The sequence below is a fragment of the Eptesicus fuscus genome, chromosome 9 (assembly GCF_027574615.1).
Source record: "Eptesicus fuscus isolate TK198812 chromosome 9, DD_ASM_mEF_20220401, whole genome shotgun sequence".
Taxonomy (NCBI): domain Eukaryota; kingdom Metazoa; phylum Chordata; class Mammalia; order Chiroptera; family Vespertilionidae; genus Eptesicus; species Eptesicus fuscus.
In genome coordinates this window covers 51,209,633-51,227,593 of record NC_072481.1, presented here as the reverse complement: position 1 = coordinate 51,227,593, position 17,961 = coordinate 51,209,633, and the positions used below count along the sequence as shown (strand labels likewise).

General features: G+C 40.3%; 1 protein-coding gene and 1 pseudogene across 1 annotated transcript in view; both read left to right on the top strand.

Moving 5' to 3' along the window:
• NEGR1 (neuronal growth regulator 1) overlaps positions 1-17,961 on the top strand; it is an 885,056-nt gene that overhangs the window by 511,328 nt on the left and 355,767 nt on the right. The window lies entirely within an intron of this gene.
• Positions 11,218-11,796, top strand: LOC103284122 (ribonuclease H2 subunit C-like; annotated as a pseudogene).

Sequence of the window (17,961 nt, the reverse complement as noted above, 5' to 3'; positions counted from 1 at the left end):
TAAAGGAGGAATGAAACTGCAGAAAACATCCATGAATTTCCTTTTAGAAAATTTAGAAATATGCAAACAATATTATATATATATATATATATATATATATATATATATATATATTCTTTTCAAGTGAGTTGAATGTTATGACAGAGTGGCAGAACAGAGAACATACTTTGAAAAAAATTAATTTACCTGTATTTTTGGAAGTTAACTTCCAGGGAGAGTTAATAGGGAAAAAAAATCTTAAATGGTAGTCACTTAAGAATTTAGATAATGAGAAGTTTAAGATATATGACTCTTTCTTTCTTAAAAAAATATGAATTCAGGGTATTTAATAGTTTTCAGGTATAACGAGATAATTTAGATAAAAGAGTATTTCAGGTGTGCTGGAACAGACTATCCTGGTTCGCTATTTTTTGCAATTACACTACTTCCTCCAGGTAGCCTTTATCCTTTCATGTTGCAGTCCTTAGCAATAAATTTAATTACTTTATGTATTCATTAAATACATATTTATATAAAGCCTGACACAGAGTACTAGACTAATTGTCTGCCCTTTATGTTTGCCATATGTTTTATTAAATGGCTTTATAGCACCTTAGCTATGATGTGATAATCACCCCCTGCACTTTTTAAAAATATATTTGTATTGATTTCAAAGAGGAAGGGAGAAGGAGAGAGAGATAGAAACATCAATGATGAGAGAGAATCATTGATTGGCTGCCTCCTACATTCCCCCCACTGGGGACTGGGCATGTGCCCTGACTAGGAATCGAACCATAACATCCTGGTTCATAAGTCTATGCTCAGCTATTGAGCAACAACAGCCAGGCTACAATTTTTTTAGCTCTTTTTGGATTTTCATTCTTCCATGTAAGTACATATGAAAGTTTTGAAAAGTTCCTCAACAAAAACAACAAATTACCCAGAGGAATTTAAGGATTAAAGAGGGAGAATTGGCATGTTTTCAATATTCAGTCATTTATCTATGAGCATGATATATTCCTTCTCTTACACTAGTAACTATCTTAATTTATCATCTTTAATTAAATGCTAATGTCAATGCAATGATTATAGATTCAAATGCTGATAAGCCTATATATTTGATTATCAGAACTGATATTTCTCATAAGATTCCTTGTATTTTATCAATTAAATTACAAAGCAAAATTACTAAGAGTGAAGGTAAGAAATAGGTATTGGAGATTTGCCCTGGCCAGATAGCTCAGTTGGTTAGAGAATCCTCCCAATATGCCAGGTTGTGGATTCAATCTTTAGTCAGGGTGCAGACAACATCAACCAATGAATGCATAAGTAAGTAGAATAAGAAATATCTCTAAATAAATAAATAAGAAAAATGGAAAGAACTGGGAAAATTTGTATCTTGTTAATTAGAAAAGAGGTTTTGTTTTGTTTTGTTCTATTTTATTTTGTGAATGAGAGCTGTTTTCAAATATCAAAAGGATGTTCGGTGATATGACTACCAGTCATTTATGTATAATTCTGGAGGGTAGACAAAGGACCATGTATATTTTAAATGTTATAGGAAGACAGACTTACTTTTATGCAAAAGAGAACATACTCCAGTAGTGCTGTAAAAGTAAAGCAAGCTTTCATTGAAATCGTGAAGTGTTCAAAGAGGGCATTTCAGTTGCTTGGAATATATAAGGTATGCTAGAATGACAGTTTATTTATAAGCTAATGGTTGGACAAAAAGTCCTTAAAATTCCTATTCAACTTAGAAATATAATTTTACAAACTAATGATGAAGTATTTTCTTATAAAAATTAAAACAATAATTTTGCACTACCCTTGGTGGCCATGTAATTTCTATTATTTGGCCCACAGTGGTGAGTGATATTGTGAATAGAGTCAGCATTTTATAAAATCAAATAAAATCATTAAAATTAACTTGCATCAGCTTTCACCATCAAGTCCTCAATTAAATGCTTTAACACAAAAAAAAGAACATTTTGTCAAAATAAAAGAAGTTGCTTTAACTTAATCTTTACTTGTCTTTTGAAAAACTCATTATGTACTCTAATTTCTCTGGTAAAACTTTACCATGGACAGACATTGGTCATTTTACTAGTTGGATCTATGAACATTTATGTTAAGGAGATGTGGATTGAAGATTTTTGTGAAAACATTTTGTGATTTACAATAGGGACAGTGTCTTAGTCTGCTCATGCTGCTATAACAACAACAGCAACAACAAAAACAAAACACATAGACTGTGCTGCTTAAACAACAAACATTTATTTTGCACATTTTTGGAGGGAACAGAGCCCAAGATCAAGGCACTGACATATTGGGTGAGAGCTAACTTCTTCGTTCATAAACAGCCATCTCCTCACTATGTCCTAGCATGATGGAAAGAGAGTGAAAGCTCTCTGGGGATTTATCTTTTGTTTTCTTTCATTTGAATAATTTACTCTTTATAGTAGTATTAGTTTTCAACTAAATGAAGAGCAAGATACAGAGAGTTCCTGTTAACCCCCTGCCTCCACACATGCATAACCTCACCCATTATTAATATCACTCACCAGAGTGGTACATTTGTTAACAAAAATAACCTACATTGACACATCATACTCACCTAAACCCCATAGTTTACCTTAGTGTCCAGTCTTAGTGTCGTACATTCTGTGAGTCTGCACAAATATATAATGACATGTATCCATCATTAAAATATCACCAGAGTATTTTCATTGCCTTAAAAATTCTCAATGCTCTACCTATTCCCACCCCCTAACCCCTGGCAACCATTTACCTTTTTACTGTTTCCATATTTTTGTGTGTGTTTTTTTTTTCTAAAATGCATATAGGTGAGATCAGACAGTATGTAGCCATTTCAGATTTGCTCCTTTCACTTAGTAATATTAATTTAATGTTCCTCCATTTATTTTTCATTGCTTGATAACTTCTTTCTTTTTAACACTAAATACTATTTCATCATCTGGAGGTGCTACATTTAATTCACCCATTTACCTACTAAAGCATGCCTTAGTTGCTTCCAAGTTTTAGCAATTATGAATAAGGCTACAACAAACATTTGTGTGCAGGTATTTGTGTGGACATAAGTTTTCAACTACTTTGAGTAAATCCAAGGAACATGATAGCTGGATCATAAGCTAAGAGTCTATTTAATTAAACACACACACACACACACACAAAAAAAAACAAAAAAAAACAAAAAAACCGAACAGCAAACTGCCTTCCTAAGTGGATGCATACCATTTGGCTTTCTACCAGCAATGTATGAGAATTCCTATGTGTGCTCTCTATCCTCTCCAGCACTTAGTATTATCAGTGCTCCATATTTCAGCCATTTTAATAAGTGTATAATGGAATTTCATAGTTTTTAATTTGCATTTTTCTGATGTTAAATGATGTGGAGAATCATTTTATATGTTTATTTGTCATTCTTGTAATTTCTTGGTGAGGTGTGTATTCAGGTGTTTGGCCCAGGGGTTGTTTATTTTCTTAATGTTGAGTTTTAAGCATTTTGTATATTTTGGATAACAGTGCTGTATCAGATGTGTCTTTTACAAATATCTTCTCCCAGTCCTATGGCTTGTCTTCTCATTCTCTTGACATTTTCTTTCACAGAGCAGAAGTATTTATTTATTTATTTAAGTCTATTTTAACAATTTTTTGTTTCAAGAATTGTGTTTTTGGAGTTGTATGTGGGTCTCTTTTATAAGGGCATTAATCCAATTTATGAGACTCCACCCTTATGAGCTAATCACCTTCCAAAGGCCCCACTTCCAAATATCAGCACGTTGGGAATTAGGCTTTTACATTTGAGTTTGTGGAGGACACAAATATTCAGTTCATAACAGTCAGCAAACTACATTCAGCCTCAGCTCCTTTGCCAAATCCAACCTATTGAAGCATGCATCCCTGCTAGGACAACACAGTTGAGCGTTGCAACAGAGATAGTATATCACAGGAAACCTGAAATAATTATCATCCCTATCTTTATTGTAAAAGTTTCCTGACTCCTGTGTTAAAAATGGAGATGACAGATGAGCATATATACACTAATTAAAACTGAATATTATGGATAATGATATATGGTGTTGATGTTGATTTATGTGTTTTTAATTTTACATGGCCTATTATCATTATTGCTACTATTTATGGAGCACTTGCTACATTACATTTGCCAAGCACATTATATTTTTTATCTTACTTAATTATCATAAACATTCTATGATCATCTTTCCTTTACAGAGGAGAAGTTAAGTCTGAAGAACAAAATTAGATCTTGGAACTTGAGCTTTATAACTTTAAAATGTATGCTCTTTTTCTTTCTATAATAGTCTAAGGCTTAAAACAATAATGACAAGGTCCAAATGTCATCTGCCTAGGCTTAGTTGACAATTTTTGCTCCCCAGATATAGAACTAAATCAGCATTTTTTTGTTAATGAATCCTAAGGTCATCCAAGCCACCGGGAGAAGAGGATTGTAGAATTAACCAGAAAGGAGAGATAAATAATTGCAGGACTGATCATATTTCCAATTCTTGACTGAGAAGGTAGTTATTTTATACTAGAGGCCCATTGCACGAATTCGTGCATGGGTGAGGTCCCTTGGCGTGGCCTGCAGGGATTGGGCAGAAACCGGCAGTCCAATGCTGTCTGCTGCTCCTGCCTGCCGCTTCCACTCATCCTGGCCCTGCTGCACCTGCTGCGGGCTCATGCCCAGTCAGTCCTGATCAGGAGAGGCTCGCGCCCCCATAACAGCACTCACCAGCTGTGAGCCCTACATCTAGCGCCCATCCTGAGGTGGGTAGTGGGGGCCAGGACATGATTGGCCCTCCCGGCGGGTGGTGGGATGCCCTTGCCAGCCCAGGATCCGGATCCAGCCCAGGATCCAGATCCATCCTGCTGACATTTGCACTGGTTGTCAGGAGCCACCTGGTGGCCACTTTTATATTGTTTCTTCCTTGCGGAGCATCTAGGGAGGGGAAGCGGCCGTAGTGTCCGAGGCCAACTTCCAGGAGGCCATCTGCGTTGTTGGGATCATGCCAGGGGCACCGGTCCATCAGTGCCTGGCCCGTTCTCCAGAGATTGGACCTGCAGGACTACTGAGGGAGTGAGTAGCTGCCTCTGGGTTGGTGGGCTACCAAGATGGATCAATCATCTGAGCAGCACTCCTATTATGGGAGTGCACTGACCACCATGGGGCAGCTCCTGCATTGAGCATCTGCTCCCTGGTGGTCAGTGTGCATCATAGCAACTGGTCAACTGGCTGTTTGGTTGTTCAGTCACTTAGGCTTTTATATATATATATGTAAATTTCAGTGTTGAGACGATGCATGAATGAATAGAAACTAAGAGTAGAGTCTACTTTGCTTCAATTATCTAAGAAAGGACATTTCAATTTATAAGACATAAGTGCCAATTAGCTAAATGAGAGAGTCAAGCATGATACCCAACTTCAGGGTAGAAAGATGCTCAGAAAGGCAACAGAGCTCTGCAACTGCAGGCTGATCTTCACCTGCACCGACACCCCACTGCAGATTATTTTATAGGCTATTAGGGTCTGAGTGGGAAGTCTGACAGAACAATAGCATTTAAAGGGAATCTGTAAGTAGGGTTCATTTTGAACATGAATGACATTAGTTTTAATAATACCACACTGCAAGACATTTTCAGATTCAACATATTAAGCATTAGTTAAAATTAAGATTCATTGTTAACAAAGAGGCTGACCCAGTTATGAAAATTTTAGTTGAAATTGTTCTTAGGCTGAAGAAATCCATGACAGCTGAATGATAAACTATTCAAATAAAAATCTTACTGATAAAACCAGGTAACTGTAATTCTGTACTATCTCAACCTCTGCAAAAGTTATTTTGTATGTATATTCAATGACATCTTACTTTCTTTTTGAAAGATAATTCTGCATTATATATATTTGATCCCCCATAGTTCTTAACTTAAGAAGCAATGCACGTGGTAGGTAACTTGGCAAACGCTTACGGAAAGGATGAATGGATGTTTGGAGAGCTGACTTAGTTTTCCCAGGAAGATGAGCCCGGAGGGTCTAACGCACAGAATATCTGCTTTTGAAACAGAAAGGAATGGAAGAAATAGGGTTATATGAGGAAGCAACTATCACTTGACTTAAAAATAAATTGATCCGTAATGGCAAAAGATGATAAACACAAATACGATATTCATCATCATTCCTATTGTTTTTACAGTGTTCATAGATGCTCAGAGCACCATATCCTTGGAAAGATTTTAAGATATTTTCTGAGACCTAATTTTGTGGCACTGTGCACTATGTTCTGCAACTACAGTTGTTAAACCTCCAGCCCCAAAAGGATCCACATAAAGAATTAACAGATCAACCCAAGACTCTGGGTGTCTCCTCCTTAGAGCAATAATGAATGTGTTGGAATTTAGTATACAATGTAATCCAGTGGTTAAGTGCCTAAAAGGGACACAGTAAACGAAAGAAATCATTTGGTCAGATTTTTTCTGCGAGGAATTTAGACCCCATATTCTGATGGTTAATGGGATACTTGAGGAAACATCTCTAGGGTATCTCGTTCAGTATACTGAGTCACAGTGAAGCGAAGCAGAAGGCTTACAAAATAATCCCTGAAAATAAATTTTCACTTATCAACTCTGAAGCATCCAATGGCCTAGCTTGACTATAAAATTATTTGTTAAAACATCCCCATCACTTGTTTATGAAAGTAATAAAATGATAATATTAAAGTATGTCTGCTTTCTGGTTCCAAAAGGCACCAAAGATATGGTCCCCTGAAATTTAGCAGGGGTGATGTTAAATGGTATACTTTATATACTAAACTAGAGGCTCAGTGCACCAAATTTGTGCACTGGGTAGGGGGAGGCTCCCTCAGCCCGGCCTGTGCCCTCTCACAGTCCCGGACCTCTCGGGGGATGTCCGCCTGCCAGCTTAGGCCCACTCCCCAGGGAGCGGGTCTCAGCTGGCAGTCAGACATCCCTCTCACAGTCCAGGACCCCTCACTCCTTACTGCCCATCTGCTCACTGCTCCTTAGCACTACTGTGGAATGGGGAGAAGCTCCCACCACTGCCACTGGCTTCTGGCTGAGCAGCAATCCCCTGTGGGAGTGCACTGACCACTAGGGGACAGCTCCTGCATTGAGAGTCTGCCCCCTGGTGGTCAGTGTGCATCATAGTGACCAATCGTTCTGGTCATTCTGCTGTAACCAATGCTTAGGCTTTTATTAATAGGATTTTCACTAAATCAAAATCTCAGTTGGTCAAGCTTTATTTTATTTTATTTTATTTTATTTTTTGTTTTATTTTATTTTCCTGTGTACAGCAAGCAGATAAGCCCTTCCATTATTGTCCCAGGAAACATCTTTGTGGCATCATATAAGCTCATTTCCTTAGGGTCCCAACCTTGCTCCTAGGATGTGGGTTATCCAGGAGGAAAAGTAGGCTTTGTATTTTTTAGGTGAACTAGATATTGAATTCCATTACATTATATGTTCCTCTCTTAAAACATACTTATATTAATTTCTATATATGGAAACTATATATGGTACAGGGTAGCAAGCTTAAAGAATAATGCAAATATTATACAGCAATAATGAGATAATTAATTCACAATTTGATGAGAACTATCTATATGTTATGCTTTATTAGAGGCTCAAATAATCAAGAATGGCTGAAAAATTATGCAAATAAGGTTGACTGCCTTTAAAGGTTTATAGTGTAGTAGGAAGATGTATAATAGAAATGAATGATTTACATTTCCTAAAAGAAATAATGAATACAATTATAGGAAGTTATAGATGTGGTATGTCAGATCTAGATGGGACACATATAATTCTGACATCATGAAGTATTTGAATTAGAAGTGATCTCCCAAGAGTAGAGCTCATGGGAGAGGAGGGAAAGTCTGGAGTAGGTTATCATGAAATGGTCCTATGCAAGGAGTGTTTTGGAATAGCGTGAGGATACTTAGAACAAATGATGGGGATCTTAGACCTTGTTTTTTATTTGGTAATAATTGAAAGTCATTAAATATTTTTGAGCAGTGAAATAACATAAGTTGAATTATGCTTTATAAAGACTCCATGAAGACAGTGATTTTATTCTCTTGGTTCACTATTATATTCCTGTCACTTAGATATTAATATGTGCTGAATAAAGTTTTTAATTGAGTGAGTGAATCAATTTCCTGATTTTGTGAAGGTCATGAAAGAAAGCTTTTATTTTAGACACCCCTAGAATTCATTGGGGAAAAAAAATGTGCAACTTCACAAAAGTAGAATATGAGGGAACTATCCAGTTGTTTATAAGAATGATTTAAGAGTGATTTTTACTTTGGTTTTTGATTTTTTTTGTTTTGATCTCTCTTTTTTATTTCTGTTATGTTGTCTCTTTAGTTCCTAATAATAAACAGAGAGGTCATAATTTGAATTAGATAGGGAAAGCAGGGAGCTCATATTATGCAATTCTATGTATACTCAGTAACTAAAAAAAGACCTTGAGGTTCATAGAAGGTTTTTCATAGAGGACAAACAAAGTCTGCAGGAATATTGGAATCCTACTTCAGGGGAAAGAGATGGGATAATAGTAACTTAGAAAGGAGAGAAAAGAGGGATTATAAGACTTTCGTACTACATCAAGGCCTCTCCCTCCCATAGCCGTTGGAAGGAAGTCGTCTGATGGAAGGAGCAAACATTGATTCTGGGCAGAGACAGGGTTGCCTAAAAGGATTGTAACCCTTGCCAGCCATGGGTGCTGTAAGCCTGATATGAGAGATCCCGAAAATGGATCAGGGAGGAGTTGAGGGTGTTTATTACCTGTTGATGAAAAGGCAACTATTAGATCCAACTCTTAATTTCTTAGTTAAATGGCACTGTAGGAAAATTCACTTGAAATCTATATATATAAAAGCCTAAGTGACCATCACAACTGAAACAACCGAACGGATGACCAAACAGGCTGCGTGGGGCAACCAGGCCGGCAGGGGTTCAGTGAGGGATGACAAAACACCTAAGAAGAGGGCTGCATGAGGTAACCAGGCCGGCCAGGGGGTTAGTGAAGGACGACCAAATGACTGAACAGCAGATTGTGTGGGGTGACCAGGCCGGCAGGGGGGTCAGTGAGGGATAACCAAGCGACTAAACAGCAGGCTGCATGGGGTGACCGGGCCGGCAGGGGGAGGCAGTTGGAGGTAACCAGGCCAGTGGAGGAGCAATGAGGGGCAACCAGGCTAGCAGAGGAGGGCAGTGAGGGGCAACCAGGCTGGCGAGGGGGCAGTTGGGGACAATCAGGCTGGCAGGGGGGGGGGCAGTAAGGGGTGACCAGGCTGGTGGGGGAGGCATTGAGGGTGACCAGGCAAGCAGAGGAGGCAGTTAGGGGAGATCAGGCAGGCAGGCAGGTGAGCAGTCCCAGATTGGAGAGGGTGCAGGCTGGGCTGAGGGGAACCCCCCTCCCCGCCATGCATGAATTTTGTGCGCTGGGCCTCTAGTATACATATAGTTATTTTGGCCTTGTCTGAAGGAAGAGTGAAAAAGTATAAAACATATCTTACTCCTCACTTCCTTTGTCATGTTTATGGTTAAAAAGTCTTAAAACTAATGGTAAGATAGAGGACCAACTTGCATTGTGAGAGGGTACTTTTTCCACTTTATTACTTTCTTCTTATCTTTATTACTGTAACAATAACATTTCTCCACCTTAATCTCCATTTTGAGGGATGGAACAAACTTAGGCTTAGGCTTTCAGCCAGCATTAGTATTCCTCTACAAGAAAAAGGGTTATTTTCTTACCTCCATCCCAAAGGTGATTGAGTAGGAAATATACAGCAAAGTCAGGACCAGAATTTGTAATTTTAGAACTATTGAAAAACTGGTTGAATAAAAGGTCACATTTTAAAGACATTTTGGATATAATATAATTGAGCCTGTTTCATTTCCTTTTTCATAAGTTGAAAAATCAAAAGGACTTATTTTAAAATTCAGGTTACATCTCTACTTTTGCTTGGAGTGTATTATAGCTGAAAGAGTGTTGTGTTTTTTTTTTTTTCTCACATACTTTTTTCTTTCTTTTTGCTTAAAACATGTATGAATGGTTTCTGATTTCTTCCCATATAGATATTAGAGAACAATTTTAGGAAGCACCCAACTTGACTGCATTGCATTCTTAAGTGTTCCTTCCTGTCTCCTCTTACAGAGCCCATCCAGAATGTGCCTTCACAATGTTAAATACCACCTGGCATTTTTAGTTTGGTTGGAATAGAATTGCAGAAGTTGGCTTTTCTTACTTGTGAGAGAGCAGATAGTTATCCACAATTTTTTCTCCTCCTGCATCTTGAAAAGTGCATTTAATTCTCCAGCAAATATTTAGTTCTATTATTACAGATACTAGAAGGCATGATTACAGTGAAGGTGCTTGGCTGTAAGGCAATCTCTTGTGGAAACTTTGGTCTAGGAGGACTCTCCTGATGCCATTCAAACTATGCCCTAGAGGCAATCACTAGATGGCTTCTTGGCTTGAACAACTTGGAGAGGCTTAGATAAGAAATGTACCTTTTCTAGAAACTGTACTCTGTACCAATTACCATATACAAATTACTGATTATTTCAAGTCATATGGTTTTCTCTAATGTTGCTGCACAAACTTTGAAAGAAAATGTATATTTTGAATGTTAACTTAATGGTTAACTGTAAAATTGATATTTAAAATAAAATATATTGCTTATATTTTCATAGTCATTGAATGTGTACATAAAAAAAGAAAAAATAGTTTTTATAAAGATACATATATGTGTATATATTCTTTTACAAATTCTTATATCAAAACCCAGATTCTATTTTGGACATAAAATTCATAAAAATATTTTTAAAAAATATAAAAAAGGAGAGTCTAATACTATAATACAAATTTCATGTGTAATCCTATCTAATAAAAGAGTAACATGTAAATTACCATCACTCCGCTACACCCACGATTGGGCAGCGGGAGGCTGGGGGGTGGGACTCGGGGTGGCCTATCCGGCCATTGAGAGGCATGGATCCCCTGCCACTGAGGGGGGCTACCCTGTGCCTCTCAACAGCCAGATCCGGGGCCGCTGAGGGGGTCCCGCCCCCTGCGCCTCTCAACAGCAGGGTAGCCCCCCTCAGCGGCCGCGGACCATCAAAAGTGGGGGAGCGAGCTCTGGCCTCAGTCAGCGAGCCACGGAAACCCGGCAGAGGATGGAGAGCAGCGACAAGGAAGACATGGAGAAGCACCGCATCCACCTACGCCCCGTCACTCTGCGCACACGCTGCACCTCCTGCCCTGTGAGGTCCGGGTTAACCGGCCCGCCCCTGTGGGGCGCTTTTTCACCCCGGCCATCCGTCAGGGTCCCGATGGACTCGAAGTGTCGTTTCGGGGCGCAGTCTGAGGGGCTAGGAGGTGGAGGTGCCGCCTGGCCTGCTGGGATACGTGATGGTGATGGAAGAGAAGTCAGTGGGGAAGCAGGACTTTTCAGCGGGATCCGACAAGGACGAGCAGGAGCTGGTGGAACCCCCGGAGGCGCTGGAGCGGGACTTCGACCGCTTTATTCGTGCCTCCGCCAGTTTCAGCCGCTTCACCCTGTGGGGCCTGGAGAGCATCCCTGGCCCGGATGCCAAAGTGCGTGCGGCCCTGACCTGGCCCAGCCTCGCCGAAGCGATCCATAAACAGGTGCCGCAGGACTGAGAACCAGCACTTGAAACTGGAAGCCACCGATCCCTTCACCAGCTCTCCACTTCGGATCCACTGAGTCCACCACCCCAATAAATGAGCTCTTTCACAGCAAAAACAAAAACAAAAGCAAAACAAACAAACAAAAAAACAAAAGTGGGGGACCTGGGTGCCTGTCTGCTCCGGCACCAGCGGACAGGCACCCAGCTCCACCGCGAAAAGCGAAAGCATGTAGGGGACCCTACACGTGCATGATTCAATCATGCACTGGGCCTCTAGTAACAGAATAATAAGAAACAATTAATTTAATTTCAAAAGTTAGAGGGTAGTATTTTATTTTATAAAATTAAAACAGAGATTCTATCTAGTTAGCTAATCTGGCTTTGGTCAACATCCCAGGTAATTTTAGGCTTTTTTACACAGAGAGTGATGAAAATATTGAAACAATAACAATCTAGGGAGATCCTGAATCACATTGTCTGGAACTCTATGAATATTCTCTTTCACTGAATATTAATTGATCATTTCAATAGAATGTAAAAACTTTAAACCCTCTATACCCCTGAGGCAGGAGTATAAAGTAGATGACTTTCTCAGTCCTTTCTAGTCCTTTGATTCATATGTAACAATTTAAAATTAATTTTTCTCAAATGACCTTGAGCACATAATATTGTTCGAGGATGAATCATTGTTTAGTTGTTGCCCTCTAGTACCTATCATCACAAAAATAGCATGGGTATAATATAAGCATATAATTAATTTTATGCTTTTAAGTTTCTTTATACTTAATTATATGTGTACACATTATATATAAAAATATGTAGATAAATATTAATTTTTGATATTCTTATCATGGTCATTAGAATCTTGTTTATTTTTTACTCCAATATCTGCAACTGTATTATGCTCCTATATGTTTTTGTGCAAATCATGTAATCACTCTGTCTCATTTACCATTTTAAGAGGTAATACCTCCCTTTACATTCAGCAATTCAATTCAGCAACCATTCATTAATTATAACATTTTTTTGTTCATCTGTCATTTTTTAAGAACTTTAAAAATTGTAAGAATGTTTTGGGCTCTCAGCAGCTTATAGTCAGTACTGGGTTAAAATGGATATATATGTAAAAAATAACCACATATATGTAAGAGATTCAAACAAAAGAGTGGGGTTCTGATAAAATTTAACTTGAAACTCTTAGAAGGATCTGTAAAGGAGGGTCTATTTGAAGTGTGCACTGAAAGATGAATACTAAATCTGGCAGCATTATAATGGATGAAACAGAATCAAGAAATGGGAAATTCATGCTGAGTTAGAAGTGCTGATGGGGCATCCATGTGGAAATGTCAATGTGACTAGTAACTGAAAATCAAAAAATAGGCCACGTCTAGTGAGGAAAAGTTGGAAGTGAGCAACATATAACTGAAGGGGTAAAAGATATCCTCAGGTAGGAAGTGTACAGACTGAACTTAAAAATGCTGAGGGAAGATGCTTAGGAGGATGACTAAAATTAAGTGGCAAGTAGACGGAAGAACCACTTAAGTGACTGAAGAGGAACGTGCCCCCTTTAAGAGGATAATAGGCATTTAAGCCTATCAAAGACAATGATGACAAGACTGTGCATGGGCTCAATGCCTTTAAAGCTAAGAGGCCATTGGTGAATTGAGTGAAAGCTGTTTCCTGGTGCACTAAGATGACAGAGGTTTAAGGACCTATTGCGTTTGGGAGGAATGAGACTTTAATGAAGTGTGGCAGTAAGAGAAGGAGAAAAATGGAATGGTAGATTAAGTTAGAAGCATAGCTCAAGGAACATTTATTTTCACTTTGGGGAAATCAGACTAAAAGGGAGAAGACAGTAAAGAGAAATTGACATGGAAGAAAGGGGATAATTAATGGATAAAAGTTGCTTATAATATCAAAACAATGATGAGAATAATTATTGATTGTGCTATTACTAATGCTAGGCAGTATTCAAAGCATTGTGTGTAAAATAAGTTAGTATGCCCAGTTGGTGTGCTTCAGTGGTTGTCAACACATGAATCACATGAATCAAGAGGTTACCAGTTCAATTCCCAGTCACGGCACATGCCTGGGTTGCAGGCTCAATCCCTAGCAGCAGATGTTTCTGTCTCTATCCCTCTCCCTTCCTCTCTCTCTCAAATCAATAAAAACATATTTTCAAAAAGAAGTTAGTATATCCTCCAACAATTCTATGAGGTGTATGTACTATTATTATACCCATTTTTATAGATAAGGACATTGAAGCTGGGCTAAGAGTGGTTAACAAGCTTGCCCAAAGTCACCCTAATGGAAAGGAATTATATATAACTTGAACTGAGGCCATCTGGATTCAGAGCCCCAGCTCTACAAATAAACCTGGTGCATCTCTGTGAATTCTGTACTCTGTCCCTTCCTTAGGATCCTAGGCAAGGTTTGGAATGTGTCAGTCCCAGACTACAACAAAGGAATCAATGGCTCTCAGTAATGTGAGAAAGCCTAGGTTTTTTGAAGAGAATCCTATATAATAATAGACAAATATGCAAATTGACCATACTGCCGACACACCCACACGCCATGCCCACAGCCACGCCCACCACCCAATCAGAGAGAGTATGCAAATTAACCCAAACCAAGATGGCTACAGCCACAGAGAGCAAGGTTTCCTAGGTAACAGAGGAAGCCAAGCTTTCCATAGCCGTTGCAGGCCTAAGCCTCCACTCAAGCTACAAAGTTTCAATTATAGAAGGTAAACAAATTCAAACAAATGGTGGCAGAATGGAGCTTGAGAGAGCAAGCCAGGGTTGCCGCTGGCAACAGGGGAAGCAAAGCTTTCTGCACACCCTGGCCGGGCCCACCCGCTTAAGGCAACAAAGTTTCAACCAACACAAATGGCTGCCGGCCTCGGACGGAGCCCCAGGCTTGGCTCCTCTCCAGGCTACAAAGTTTCAATTGTAGAAGGAAAATAAATTCCAGATACCAGGGCCTCTGCTTGGGTTACCAGGGGGCGTGGCCGGCCTGCAAATCACCACAGGTCCCCTTGCTCAGGCCGCCCCACACCCCAAGGGAACCCCCACCTGATCCAGGACACCCTTCAGGGCAAACCAGCTGGCCCCCACCCCTGTACCAGGCCTCTATCCTATCTAATAAAAGAGTAATATGCAGATTGATCATCACTGCAACACACAATATAGCTGCCCCCATGTGGTCAAAGATCCTGCCCCCATGTGGACACAAGATGGCCACCACAGATGGCCAGCAGGAGAGGGCAGTTGGGAGGCACCCGGCCTGCAAGGGAGGGCAGTTGAGAAGGACCAGGCCTGCAAGGGAGGGCAGTTGAGAGGGACCAGGCCTGCAAGGAAGGGCAGTTGAGAGGGACCAGGCCTGCAAGGGAGGGCAGTTGAAGGTGATCAACCCTGCAGGAGAGGGCAGTTAGGAGTGACCAGGCCGGCAGAGGAGGGAAGTTGGGGGCAAACAGGCTGGCAGCGGAGTGGTTAGGGGGTGATCAGGCTGGCAGGCAGAAGCGGTTAGGGGCAATCAGGAAGGCAGGCAGGCAAGCAGTTGGGAGCCAGCAGTCCTGGATTGTGAGAGTGATGTCTGACTGCCCACTGACTGATCCAGTGGGATCGGGCCTAAATGGGCAGTCGGACATCCCTCGAGGGGTCCCATATTGGAGAGGGTACAGGCTGGGCTGAGGGACAACCTCCCTCCGTGCACAAATTTCGTGCACCGGGCCTCTAGTCTTATATAAGTATGAAAATTAACCAGATTTCCTAGATATTAATCTTGTTCAAAGATTTAATCTTGTTGAAAGATTTAATACTTTCCAGTTTAGGAAGTTTCAACATAATGGTTGTAAAGGAATGAATAAAGTGTCCTTGTGGAGGTGCATAACATATGACTCAGTGTTTCTTATTTGTAAGAGACTGTCAGTGATATGTTCTGTTATGGAATTCATACTATACATACATTTGTAAGATACATCTAATTCTGTGCCATTTCATTTTATTATATTATATTACTACTAGTGGCCCAGTGCATGGATTCATGCACATTGAAAGGAAATTAATTAGAAGAAATATTTTAATATCGCTATTCGCCCTTTTTCTATAATAGAAGTGCCAGAGATAAAAGGAAATTAGTAAAGTGTATATAAAAATAATATATAAATTGATTAATAAATAAACAATAACATGATATAACAACAACAAAGACATGATATAAAAACAACAAAAATATGATACAAGAACAACATTGATACAAACAGTGATGGATAAATTGATTAAACTTATTCTAATATCAACCTGTATACCACATTAAGAAAAAAAAACACGTTCAGAGTGCTTGACTAATTTTCCTTGTGATGAAATATTTACAACTTTAACGTCACACACTCTTCGAAATTGAGAGAAAGCAACATATAACTGAGTATGTTCAAAAACTGGTTCAGGTAGGAATATTCCTACTCTGTCTAGAGTTTGTCCTTGTGATTTATTAATAGTCATCATAAATGCTTGCATCACAGGAAATTGTCTTTGAATTAATTTAAATGGGAGGCAAGTGTCAGACGGGGACAAATATCGCACATGCATGAGTCAACGTTTATTTTTTAATTGCCAGTGTGCATCATATGTGCTGGCCGATTGGTCAGTTGGTCTGAAATTGGACGGACGTATGGTCGGTCACTTAGCCTTTTATATATATACTAGGGGCCCGGTGCATGAAATTCTTGCATGGTGGGGTTCCCTCAGCCCAGCCTACACCCTCTCCCATCAGGGACCCCTTGGGGGATGTCCGACCGCAGGTGTAGACCCGATCCCATACAAACAAACGTTGTGGTGATACATATGATGCACACTGGCAATTAAAAAATAAACGTTGCAGTCATACATACCGACCAACTGACCAACCAGCCAGCACATATGATGCACACTGGCAATTAAAAAATAAACGTTGTGGTCACACATATGATGCACACTGGCAATTAAAAATTAAACGTTGCGGTCATACATACATACACCTGAGGTCGGACATCCCTCTTGCAATCTGGGACTGCTGGCTTCTAACTGCTCACCTGCCTGCCTGCCAGATCACCCCTAACTGCCTCTGTCTGCCTGCCTGATCACTCTAACTCCCCTCCCCTGCCAGCCTGATCTCACCCCCAAATGCCCTCCCCTGCTGCCTGTTAGCCCCCAACTGTCCTCCCCTGCTGGCCTGATCTCCACCCCAACTGACCTCCCCTGCCAGCCTGATCTTGCCCCCAACTGCCCTCCCCTGCTGGCCTGATCTTGTCCCAAACTGCCCTCCCCCACTACCTTGATCACCCCTAACTGCCTCTGCCTCAGCCCCCACCACCATGGCTTTGTCTGGAAGGAAGTCAGATGTCTGGAAGATGGCCAGTTGACCCGGTCTAATTAGCATATTACCTTTTTAGTAGTATAGATAGATTATATAGGGTAGGATTGCTTAAATGGGGGGGAAAAGCCTTTTTCAGCAGGAGGAGATGCTCTTGGCAGACAAAAACACATAATCCCTATATCTGGACTGATAGCTAGCCATACGTACTATACTACCAAATCAGTCATGAAAAAATTGAACCGCTTTCTTACACCTTACACCAAACAGCTATTGCCTTTAAAACCCCTCCTCAGCCCCCACCTTAGGTTCTGCCTTCGCAGTTCACCCAGATTTTGTTCTGATTGGTCCGTTTCTATGCCAGTCAGCATCAAAAGCTCTGCCTCCTAGGCAGCCATTGGCTCCTGGCACTTCACCCAGATTTGGTTCTGATTGGTCAGTTTCTATGCCAGTCAGCATCTCCAGGCCTATCTCTGGGCCTGATCAAAGAGGCAGGGATGATCAGTAGCCCCTGAGGAGGCCTGGAGAGAAACAGGTGCAGCTGCTGGCGAAGCTGGAAGAGAAAAAGAGAGGTAACAGCTGATCAACAGCTGCCACGGAAGCTGGAGATCAGACCCTGCCTCTCTCTTTGCTAGCCTCTCTCTGGGCCTGATCCGCAGCCCCCTCGGCAGTCAGCGCTGGGTCGCCTCAGCAATCCAGCACTGACTTCCAGTGTTCGGAAGAGATTTGGTCATTACGGACCCTGGCTCTTTATATATATATATATTGGTCATTACGGACCCTGGCTCTTTCTATATATATATATTGTTGTATACTCTGATATTTTAGAAAATTAACTTTGAATTATTTGTCAGGCTTTACTCTTACTTTTTCTAGGTCCTTCATTCTCATTCTCTCTACCCTAGCTTCTCCACTGTC